Source organism: Tursiops truncatus, chromosome 11 (assembly GCF_011762595.2).
Source record: "Tursiops truncatus isolate mTurTru1 chromosome 11, mTurTru1.mat.Y, whole genome shotgun sequence".
NCBI lineage: Eukaryota > Metazoa > Chordata > Mammalia > Artiodactyla > Delphinidae > Tursiops > Tursiops truncatus.
Genome location: NC_047044.1, coordinates 2,898,763 through 2,911,267, shown reverse-complemented (window position 1 = coordinate 2,911,267; position 12,505 = coordinate 2,898,763). Strand labels below are relative to the sequence as shown.

Genomic DNA, 12,505 nt, shown 5'->3' with positions numbered 1-12,505 from the left:
AAATGCCTTTCATAATTAAGAACCTTTCTGTAGTGACAACTGCAGGCACAAATGACTTCACTGGTGAACTTTCAAATACTTAAGGAAGAAATAATACCAATCGTACACAAATACAGAGCATAAAGGAAGAGAGAACACTTCTCAGCTCTTTTTATTAGTCAGCCTAACTGAGATACCAGAATGAGACAAGGACGTTATAGTAAAAGAAAATTATAAACCAATACCTTAATTAACAAAGTTGCAGAAATCTTTGACAGAGCATTAGCAAATCGAATCAGTAAATTATAAAAATAACAGTACAGGGCTTCCCTGGTGGTGCAGTGGTTGAGAGTCCGCCTGCTGATGCAGGGGACATGGATTCGTGCCCCGGTCTGGGAGGATCCCACATGCCGCAGAGCGGCTGGGCCCGTGAGCCATGGCCACTGAGCCTGCGTGTCCAGAGCCTGTGCTCTGCAACGGGAGAGGCCACAGCAGTGAGAGGCCCGCATACTGCAAAAAATAATAATAGTAATAATAATAACAGTACATCACGATCAAGGGGATTTATCTCAAGCATGCAAGGTTGGTTTAACATTCAAAAATAATTCAATGTAGGGCTTCCCTGGTGGTGCAGTGGTTGAGAGTCTGCCTGGCAATGCAGGGGACACGGGTTCGTGCCCCGGTCCAGGAGGATCCCACATGCCGCGGAGCGGCTGGGCTCGTGAGCCATGGCCGCTGAGACTGTGCGTCTGGAGCCTGTGCTCCGCAACGGGAGAGGCCACAACAGTGTGAGGCCCGCGTACCACAAAAAAAAAAAAAAAATTCAATGTAATTGATCCCAGTAACAGAATAAGGGGGAAAACTATAAGATCATGTCAAAAGATACAGAAAAAGCATTTGATAATTTAGCACCCACTCATGAAGAGAACTCTCAGTAAACTGTAGATAGAAGGAAGCTTCCTCATGATAAAAGGCGTCCAGAAACTACAGCTTACATCACGTTTAATGGTAAAGCTATCAGATGCTTTCCCCGTAAGTTGAGAACAAGTCAGAGATATTTGCTCTCACCACTTCTATTCAATATTATACATGAAGGTCTAGCCAGGACAATCAGGAATGAAAATGAAATAAAAATTATAATGATTGGAAAGTAAAAAGTTAACTGTCCTTATTGATTACATATGTAGAAAATCCTAGAGTCTGACAAAAAAAAAAAAAAAGAAGAACAAGAACTAATAAAGATGCTGGATACAGGTTAATATGCAAAAATCAATTGTATATTTATTAGCAATGAAAAATGAGAAGATGAAATTTAGAGACCAATATCATTTATACTGACATGAAATTCATAGCAAAAATACAATTTTAACCGAAGATACTTAAGATTTTTACACTAAAAATTGCAAAGCATTGCTCAGAGAAATTGAAATACTTGGTGAGATAGACACCATGTTTATAAGTTGAAAGACTTAATATTAAAATATTAATTCTCTGCAAATTGATCTGTAGAGCCAATGCACTCCCAATCGTATTCTACCAAAAGCTTTTCTGTAGAAACTAACTAGTTTATTCTGAAATGTATATGGAAATACAAAGGACCTAAGATTGCAAGCCTTACGTCTTGTTAAAGAAGAACTGAGATGGAGAGCTTAAAGTCTGATTTCAAGGTGGACCGTAAGCCGCAGTAATCAAGATGGTGTGATGTTGACATAGGACTAAATAGTAGATTAATGGAACCGGCTGAAGTCCAGAACGGTTAAGAGGCACTGGGAGGAAGTATTTATTATACACGTATTTGACAAAGGACTCCTATCCAGGGTATATACAAATTCCTGTAGCTCAATATTACAAAGACAAATAGCTCAATTAAAAATTGGACAGAAGACTCAGACATTTCACCAAAGTAGATGAACAGCCAATAAACACTTGAGAAAATACTCAACATCATTAGTCATCAGAGCAGGGCAAAGTAGAACACAGTGAGAGACCACCATACACGCACCACAATGGCTAAAATTAAAAGAATCGACAGTGCTAAACATTGGCAAGTATGTGAAATATGGCTGGTGGAATGTTAAATGGTGGTGCCACTTGGGAAAAGTGGTAATTTCTTATAAAACTAAGCATACATATGCCCTCGGTTCCCAGAGCTCCATTCCCAGGTCTTTACACAAGAGAAATGAACATTTATGTTTGCGCGCGCACGCGCACACACACGCACGCACGCACGCACGCACACACACACACACACACACACGCACACACACACACACCCTTGTAGGAGAGTGATCAGAGCAGCTTTATTCATATTAGCCCAAACTGGAAACAGCTCAGACACCTGTCAGCAGGGGATGGCTAAACACACTCATACAATGGGATGCTTTTCAGCGACAATGGAGTGAATCTCAAAGACACTGTGTTTGCCAGTGAAAGCTGAACACCAGAGTGCGTGCCTTGTGAGTTCATTTAGATGAGGTTTTGGAACTGGCGAAATGGATCAGCAGTGAGAGCTCCCGACCGTGGGCTTCCTGTGACTCCCCGGCAGGATGCTGGGAAGGGTGCGCGCTGTATTCATAGGGAGGTGATTCCGCTGGTGCATTTACTTGTCGAAACTCAGCAGGCAGTATTCTTAGGTCTCTATTTCTCCTTATGTAAATTCTACATCAGAAAAAGCTAAGAAAAATGTTAAAATACTGGCTAGACATGCTCAATTAAAAAAAAACTGTCCCTAAAACCATAAAACAAAACAAAAATGGAGTCAACACATGCGCCCAGAGTAAGTGGGACACTGAAGTCATATTTTTTCAATCTTTTGAGCTTGAGCTTCAATTTTGAGGCCTTACCAAGTGCTTGGGACGGAAGGAAACGTTCACCGCAGGCAGTGAGGTGAAGGGAGAGCCCTCTGAGTAGATCAGTCACCCCCAAAGGGCTGTGTCCTCAGGGTCAGGCTGCTTAGCAATAGCTCCCGCCCTGCCCCAGGACCCTCGTGCCAAGCTGTGTGTGTGTGTGCGCGTGCGTGTGTGTGTGCACACGTGCGCACCCGTGCACGCCTGTTACCAGGGAGGGTTTAAGGACCCTCTGCGTAAGTTTGAAAGACAGAATATCACACTTTACGGAGGACTGAGGATGTGGAGCAGTAAGAACCATCATACACGCTGGAGGGGCCGGTCGGGGGGCAGTGTAAACTAGTAAAAAACACTTCATAAAGTCATTTGGCTTTTCCTAGGAGAGTTGAGGAGATGCATTCTTCTCCACCCAGGTATTCCACTCCTGGGTTATATGTACTCAGAGCTGCACTGTCACTAGCCACATGTGGCCGTTTAGATGAATATTAGTTAGAATGTAAAGAACTGAAAAATTTAGCTCCCCAGTCCCATAGGCCAGCTTTCAAGTATCAGGACCCCGCTGCGGCTGGCGGCTGCCGATTGGACAGCACAGACGTAAGACGTTCCCATCGTGGCAGAATTCCGCACGGCACGGTGGTTCTCAAAGTGTGGTCCTGGGTCAGCAGCAGTGGCAGCGCTGGGGAGCTCGTCAGACACGCAGGTTGTCGGGCCCCGTCCCAGAGCAGCCCTGGATCAGATGTGCTGGCGGGGTGGGGCTCCGAGTGGTTCTGGAGCACACAGCGGTCTGAGAACCAGTCATCTAGAGAGACTCTTACAAACGTGCACGAGGATCCCAGCAGTGCTGATTTGTCAGAGCCAGAAATGGAGACGAGCCTAAAGACCCGTCGGCAGTGGTGTGGATGAAGAAACTGTGGCGTGTCAGCGAGGCACGGAAGGTAATAATGGTCTGCGGCAGCGTGAAGTGACAGACGTGTATTTCAGGGCCGTAGTGTTGAATGAAATAGAAGTCCTCCAGCCATACATACCTTGTGCTACATTTATCTAAAATCCAGATCCAGAAGGAAACGACTGTGGTGCAAAGATAAAGGAAGTCAAGGAAGTGATAAACACACAGTTGGGGACACTGTGTACCTTGGAAGGGTTGGAATCTCAAGGAAAGGGCTGGGCTGGCTTTGGAGAAAGTTCCCCAGTGAGAGGTTAGTTTTCTTCTTAAACAGTGGATAGTAAGCCGCAGGATTCTTGTTCTGTTGGTAAGCTTTTACTCCCATATATGTAAAAAATATTTGGTATTAACTCAATATTTACTTAAACAATTTAAAAATAGTAAAACATCAAAGTATTTATAGCTGGCCGTGAATTGAGTTTTTCCAAAAAGTAAAATTGAGCACCAAAACTCTTATTTTAAATACCCACAGAGTCAATGAATGTTTCATTCATGTAAAATCTTAAAATATATTTGTCAGATTTTGTTTGAATTTTCCTTCTTAGCATTTATTCCTCCTTTTGGGACATAAAAGGATTAGAAATAAAGTGCTGGCCGAAGCTCTCCCGTTCGACCTCGAGCAGAAGCAAAATAGGAATGATAATATTAAGATTAAAAAGACTGAAGGAAATTGTATTGAGTTAATTAAAGACAGCCATTTTATTGTAGCAAAACAATATTAAATATATATGTCCTAAGTCACGGAGATAAGAAAACATAAAGCCAGAATCTGATAGAAAGATTACAGTGGTAATGGAGAACTTTAGTTCTTTCTTATCAGTGTATGAATTATCAAACAGAAAAAAAATAATGGCCAAGGATCTGAACAGTATAATTTTCATGGTCAAATTAATATTTATTCACCAGGAACCCAGAGATGGGAGAATAGCTGGACTCTGTTTAGAAAAGGTCACACCAGCATCTGCATCCATGCACACGGATACACTGCATCCTGCGTCCACATACCTGTGCGCTGGTGAATGTGCAAAGCAAAGGAGTCTTCATTTAAACAGTGAAGCTAAAATCGTGTTCCAGGTTAAAAATGTTCAGCCCACCAGCGCCCACTACACGCCTCGGCTCAGTAGCCCGTGTGGAATATCTGATGACCGTGATGTGTCCATTGAGCTCGTGCCGTCAGCCGTGTGAGCCGCACGGGGTCCAGGCCAGGGGGTCGATCAGTGTTCCTTTTCTTGCAGATTAGAAGGGTAGCCCCTAACTGTGTAGGGGAAGCATGGGGTCTCTTTGTATTATTTCTTGCAACTGAACGTGGATCTCCAGTTATCTCGGCAAAAGGTTCAATGAGAAAACAACAGTGTAGGCCCTTGTCCCTCTGTACCGCTAGTGTACATGCAGCGATATTGGTTATCCAGTGCCCACCGAAGGTGAGCCGTCAGCCGGTAGTGACTGACCCGTAAGCTGGTAAGAAAGGTGGGCAGCCAGTGGTGAGGTGAGGACAGAGCTGCAGCAGGTCGAAAGCAGGGCCCAGGAAGGATGCATACAAGGGCTATTTGTTGTTCTCTTGCCAACAACACAGGCTCTTCCCTGTTGGCCCAGGAGCCATCCGAAAGTTAAGCTGGAGAAAATAGAAAATGCCGTTTCCACAGGGCCTATCCTTTGTAGCACTGTTTGTAACGGTGAAAGGCCCGAAGCCCCACAGATGTCTGTCAGCACAGGGCTGGTTGACTAAACTGACACTCCCAGGGGTTGGTGCACCCCACAGGGGTGAGGAGGGCTGAGGGGGCTTTCTACGCGTGGCTGGGGGCGTCTTGGCTGTACTGTTTGCTGCGAGGGGCAAGGCACAGACAGCGTGCGTGGGTGCCCTCACTCGTTGGTTGGGAGTGTATGAGCAGACACACAGACACACACGGACGGACAGACACACACACACCTTTTCCTGAGTGCACACGTGTTTACTTATATTACAAACAAAAGTCAGTGAAAGGGTAAACCAGAACCTAGTGGAAAAGGTGTGGTCTTCGTGGGGAGGATGGGTGGTGTGGAGAGACAGGGATGCAGCCCGACCTCTCCAAATGCACCTTGTTTGAGGTTTTTACTGTGTAATCATGTGTTGCTTTTCATAAGTGGAAAACCAAACTAAACCTAAGCAAGTGGGCCTTAAAAAGCAAGCACAAAATTAAAAGGTAAAAAATGAACCTAACTCTGTATTGAGTTGGTGGCCTAATCACACAGGGCAAAATTACTTTGAATAGACTTCTGAGCCACTTGCGTGCACAGTCCCAGTAGCATATATTTCAAGCACAAAAAGAATTGCAAAAAAATTTACAAACTCTACTCAGTAATCATATTGTTAGTAATAACATTAGTGCTATCTTGAAACTATTGTTAATATACACACGTTACACATAAATACATACATTAGGTAAAGCAAATAGTAATTATGATAATGTTACAGGAACTAAGATTTTTAACCTAAAAGAGAATCAAGCATAAAATCAAAGACGGAAAAACGCTATAATCTTAAATATGATTTAAGGCTCAGTGTGAACCTGCGATGTATTCTCTTCTCCTTAAAAGAAATAAAACCACATCTTCTAGCTTCCTCCACTGAAAAGTATTGGGTCCAGTGATCAGCCCGGTGTAAATGAGCACCTGTGGAGTCTCCACCATTTCCCGTGAAAGGAACCAGGGCTCCTTAGGAGAAGGCGCAGTCCCAGGTCTAGGGCAGGAAATGTTCCAGATGACTCTGGAGCAGCTCATCATAAAGAAAGCAAGGGGCCTCTTAGAGGCTTCTGGGGTCACGTCAGAAGCCCAATTTAAAGGGGTCAGAAAGGGGAAAATTGAACATCAGGAAGAATTATGAAGGCAGTGGATTAAAATAAACCAAATATGTTAATTCACTATGAATTCATCGTGATTTCTAAATTAAACCCTCACCAGCTCAGCATCACCTGATAAACAAAAGGAACGATTCAAGCAAGTATTGTGCTTTTCTGGCAATCAGATAGTTTTTGAGGAGAAGTTATTCCTTACAGAAAAAAAGCAGATATAAATGCAGGGGGAAGGAAAGAATCACATTGTCACCCTAATCGTATAACAGCTTAAGGACTCTCCCCAGTGGCGTTGAAAATCTTCAGAGGTGGCTGGCAGGGAACTTTCTAACGCATGGATCCGTCTGGCAAAACCTGGACCCGCTAATCAGTCATAGTGTCGTGAAGGAGAGACGCAGAAGCCACGAGCCTGATGGGAAGCATGAAGGGTGCGCTGCTCCATCAGTTCCCGCAAAACAGAACTGCATCCGACTCCGCCCCAGCTTCAGGGTCTAAGCCCAAGCTCACAGGACATCCCGGGGAAGGGGACACAGGTGCCACTCGCCAGCCGGAGCCCGAGTGGGAAACACCCACGGAACAGGTGACATGCTTCTCATGGATGACTTGTGATGACGGGGATTTCCTTAGAGTATTCCCACAGCATGTGGGCGGCGTGGGGATTGGGTAGGAGGTGAAACAGGTTTGGCCACATGTGATCGTTGTGGACCCTGAAGAATGGGTACATGGGCTCCTTTATTCTGTGCTTTCTAGTTTGGGGAGTTTTTGAAAAGTCTTATTATAAAATGTTTTTAGAAATCACTCTGAAGGCCTGGCCTGGGGGAGGGAGTTTGGAAGGAACAAGCCCTGAAAGGATGTAGAGTGGTCCTGTAGTCATGGCGGCGGGACCACTGGACACGACACGGGGACAGTCGCATCGTGTCAGACTCTTTCTCATTTCTTAGTTTGCGCGGTGTCTGTGTAATTTTCCTTGTTTTAGCTCACAGGAAATTCTTTTCTCTGTTGTCAATGTTTTCTGCTAAATCTGGGCATTCCCTAGAGAATGGCTATTAGGCGAATGTGGATCCTTTTTGTTCAAATTAGTTTCAAAGCAATAACAGTCCTAGTCACAGCCTTATTTACAAGGGGGCTGATATAAATCTTGACTCAAGGTTGGTGGTCTGAGGATGTTCACTCATCGGGAGGCAACGAGCTTAGTCCGTAACTTGGGACTTGACGTTCATTCACTCGGTATTTTGATCATTTTCCAAATACCGGCTGTGCGTGGAAACAGTGCGCTAGCTGCTGGGGGAGACCCAGGCAGAGGGAAGGCAGGTCCTCGTCCCCAGAAGCTCACAGCCCGAGTGGTTCTCGGATTTCACTTTGTGTGACAGCCTCTTGGGAGCTGGTTAAGAATGAAGGGTCCAGGCCTGTGACCAAGAGATTAAGATTCTGCTTCTGCTTCACGCTGAGAGTGGACATCTGTTGGTCCATCTGAGTCAGCCTCATCCACCCGACGGGCTCCAAGGCACATCTGATGCCAAGCACTGAGCTGGCATGAAGGGCACAGGTGATGGGAGGCCCGCGGGGAGCTCCATGTCAGCCGGGGGTGTCTGGGGACCAGCCAAGCTCGCGCCCTCTCGTTTCAGACAGTATCATCGGTGGAGGGTGTGCGTGGCCCCCGTGAACCTCTACCACCACCGCCTGCCTCCCGCGTACTCCCCTGGCTGAGTAACTTTGGGGAACGCCAGTCAAGGAGATGGAAAAGCTAACATCTTGGCTCAAGTCAGCGTCCTTTGTTGCTTTGTTGTAGCGAATGAGTGATCTTTCCCCCGTCCAGGCAGACGCGGGGCCTGCAGGGGCCTCTACAGGCCACGAGTTCCTCTGCTCTCAGAATCCTCCTCGTTCGTTTACTACCAGAGTGAGGCTTTACAGAGAACCGCTCGTGAGGCTGATGGCCGTGTGGGCGAGTGGACAGAGGCAGGCATCCAGAAACGACCCTTCTGGGAGTGGACTCGTGGCCCTCGCCCCCTCGGGGTCCCGCCCTCGCAGTGCAAACCCTGGAGCCTGTCCCGCCGTCCGAGGCCTGAGAAGGTGTCTGGCTCAGCCCTCCCTTTCCATCGAGGAGCCTGAGGTTTGTTTGGAGCTAAGCTGTCTGTCCGTCTTTAAACAAGTTTCACACTCGTGCTCACCATGAGATACGCAGCGGGGTGTCGGCCTCATTCTCTGACCCTGTCCGGGCACAGGGCTTTGCGCTGTGCACCTAGACACGTCACCCTGGCCTTCCCGGAGCTCGCCCCGAGAGTAGACACACGCTCTGCGCTCCTAGACGAGCACTTGGCAGCCGAGGCAGCACGGGAGCTGGGACCAGGTCAGCTGCCCTCTCCAGGAGGGCAGAGGGGTCCCTGTGGGCCGGTGTCTGCGCAGAGGGCGGGGGTACAGGAGCGGGCTGCACACGCGTGTCCTGGTGTACCGTGGGGACATGGCACTGAGCACAGGAGGGAGGCTGCACAGCCCTCCAAGTCAGCCAAGAGAGGCCGCAGGGGAGGCAGCCGGGGAGGTGCGGGCAGAGGCAGGGGCCTTTGGAGGAGGAGCCTCAGGAGAGAGTCGGGGAGGAGGCCAGGGCCGGAGCTGCAGCGGGGACGGGGGCGGTGAGGGGGGGACCCAGCTCCCGAGCACACGCTCGCCACACAGGCAGGGTGTGCCACTTGAGCTCTCCCGGTACCAGCCTGTGGACGGGCACGGGTGCAGGCCTGCCCGTCCTTGCAGGGCTGTGGACAGACAACGGGCTTGTTCACCGAGAGCTGCAGCTCACTCTGCCCTTTCTGCTCTCTTGGCTCAGTCTGGTCTACAGAGAGAACTGAAGCTTTGAGTTATTAACTGGTGAGATGTCATTTCTTACTTCAAGGAAAAAATAATCGGGACCCACAGCAGGATCTTCTTCCTTTTAATTTGCCAGGAACATCCTTGACCAACTTTAAACAACAGTAGGGATTATCAGGTTGGACAGGGTAGCAAAAACGCCTGTAAGGGGGTGCCCATAGCCCAGACCGTGATTCATGGTCTCACAAAGATGCCAGGCCATCAGAGATGCAATGTTTAAATTTGGGAAATGGGAGGGGCCGTAAGAAGGACAGCTGAGGTCAGTGACAATGTGGTGCTGGCTCTGGCCCCCGCAGTTCTCCAGAGCTTGTATAATTCACGAAGTTTTGACAGAGCAGCATTCAAAGGATGCCTTTGATTTCATCCATAAAGGAGCCAGGCATGTGCAGGCAACGCAGCACTTGTGAACTTGTGGTGTGAGCACCCCCTCGCCTGATGTCTCTTGGAGGTGACGAGTGGCCCGTGCTCCGGGGGGGGCCGAGTGGCACACAGTCTGCTCCAGGCGCACGTGCTGGGGGAATGTGTGTCTGTCCTGAGGCCTGTGCCAACGTATTTAAATCAAAGCCATTGTTTGTTTGGTTCTTAACTGGTTTTCGCTGATGTGCCTTGTCTGCATTTAAGGATCAACTTCTCCCTTATGGCTCTGTGAGCCGTAGGAGCTTGTTGTTTCTGTTGTTGATTAATTGAATACCTAAACCAGTCGTTCGTCAGTTAAAAGGACCTAGCAACACAGCACTGGAGCGTCCCCTTCAGAATTGAAGCTGGATCGTGATCTGGGTGATGGTTAATTGTGTGTCAAGCAGGCTGGGCCACGATACCCAGCTATTTGGTCAGATATTATTCTGGATGTTTCCGTGAAGGTGTTGCTGGATGAGATTAACATTTACATTGGTGGACTCTGAATAAAGCAGATTGCCCTCTGTCACATGGGTGGGCCTCGTCTAATCAGCTGAAGGCCTGAATGAAACAAAGGCCAGCCTCCCCTGAGCAAGAAGCAATTCTGCCTCCAGGAGGCCTTTGCAGTTCAGCTGCAGCACAGCTCTTCCCTGGGCCTGCAGCCTGCTGGGCTTCTCCAGCAGATTTTGGACTCTCCAAGCTTCTGTAGTCAGTCTCTTTATGCATATGTGTGTGTGTGTGTGTGTGTGTATGTGTTTGTATGTATATATACACATATATATGTATATATATATAAATGTGTGTCCTGTTGTCCCAACACACACACATCCTTTTGGTGCTGTTTTTCCAGAGAACCCTGATACATCATCAGCAAAGGAATAAACAGTTATTAGGAATGTAAAAGAATATTTCAGTATTCTTCGTTACCTTATGCTTTTTCCGGCTTTAGAATGTTCACTTCAGTTGGGAATTGCTGACACATCAGAGCAACAGCAGGTGGTCTCCCTTTCCCAGACCAGCCCTCCCTGTTGGATGAGCACCCAACCAGTGACTCCCGGAATGAAGTGGACTGGCCGTGACCTTTGTCATGTAGCCATTTGGAGTGTTCTCAGACGTGGACAGACACATGCCTGAATGATCTGGCGAGAGCTAATAGATCAGTCGCTCTGAGGCCGCTGGACGAGCACCAGCTCACTCATGCCTCAGGATCTGGCTCCGTAATGAAATGTGATTTACAGTCCCATTAGCAGCCCGGGCCCCAAACATGAGGGCGTTGGCGTGAATTTTAAGATGGCCGTGCTCTGCATTCCTGGTAGGTAATTGTGTAATGCACTGGCCTGGTGATGAATATTTCAAAGGAAATCATAGCAAAGATTTTGCTTGCACAGCTGAAGTTGGTGCACTCGGATCCGCACAAAGAATGGGAAACAATTCCTGTCCTTTGAATGGCCTCGGAAATCCATCTACATAAATACATGTACACAGGAAAGCCTCCTGTGCCAGAAGGCCATTCGGTTTTATTTCAGTGCCAAAAATTATAAGCAAAGTTTAATGATGGGATTAAAGGTGAACAGTTGTTCCTTTTATCACAGTTTCTCTATAAAAGACAGAAGGAAAGCTGTTTCTTTGCCCGATTGCCTGCGTTTTGAAAAGTGTACTCCACGTGTAAGTCATTTGCATTTAGTTAATCGTGTAGTCATTTCAAACTTTCGTTTTGTCATTTTATAAGCAAAACTAGATCCACTGTGGAACCTGACATGCAGTTTGAAGAAAACTCATGTTAGGAGCGCCCGGGTTTATCTTCCTCCTCTGGCCAGCAGCTGGAGGAGAGGGGAGAGGCCGGGTTGCCCCCGGGGACAGCTCTTCTGCATTAAGTTCTCATCCTCTGAGCTTCTGTCAAAAATCAAGCCTTCTCTGTAAGAGTGTAAACATGCCAACAGCCCCGCTGGTTTAAGGGCAGGGGAAAGAGTCTCAGAAGGAAGGTCAAAGGGAAGACGGAGGGCAGTTAGGGGCTGCCCCCCGCCCCCTGTGCCTGTGGCCCTGGGAGGAGACATGAGCAGGGGTTGCCCAAGGTCATGGAGGTCAGAATCCACCTGAGGCCACAGTCTGAGTGACAGCGAGGTGGCTGGGGCCAGACAGGTGCCCCAGGCTGGGCTGGAGCCACAGGAATTAGTGGTCCCTCACCCAGTGACCCCAGAAAAGAGCATTGCAATTTAGTCCCCAGTCTGTTTCTTTTATTTCAATTATAAAAAGCCTCTTTTTTAAAAAAAAAAACTTTATTGGAGTATAGTTGATTTAAAATGTTGTTAGTTTCTGCTGTACAGCAAAGTGAATCAGTTACACATATACATATATCCACTCTTTTAGATTCTTTTCCCATATAGGTCATTTCAGAGTACTGAGTAGAGTTCCCTGTGCTGTACAGTAAGTAGGTCCTTATTAGTTATCTAAATTTTAAAAAGTCTTAAGTATACAGAAAGTGTAGCTAATAATCCAGTGAATGCCTGTGTACTTACTACACAGCTCTGTCAAATCTGACAGTTCGTTCTTCATTTTTGTTTCAGATAATTTATTACTTATTTAAAAATTAAATTTCACATTTGTCATTGAACCTTCCTTCCTTATTCTCCAGAGGTGACCACTACATTGAAATT

At 47.1% G+C, this 12,505-nt stretch overlaps 1 protein-coding gene across 5 annotated transcripts in view; it reads left to right on the top strand.

The window, feature by feature from the left end:
* TBC1D22A (TBC1 domain family member 22A) overlaps positions 1–12,505 on the top strand; it is a 357,101-nt gene that overhangs the window by 261,124 nt on the left and 83,472 nt on the right. The window lies entirely within an intron of this gene.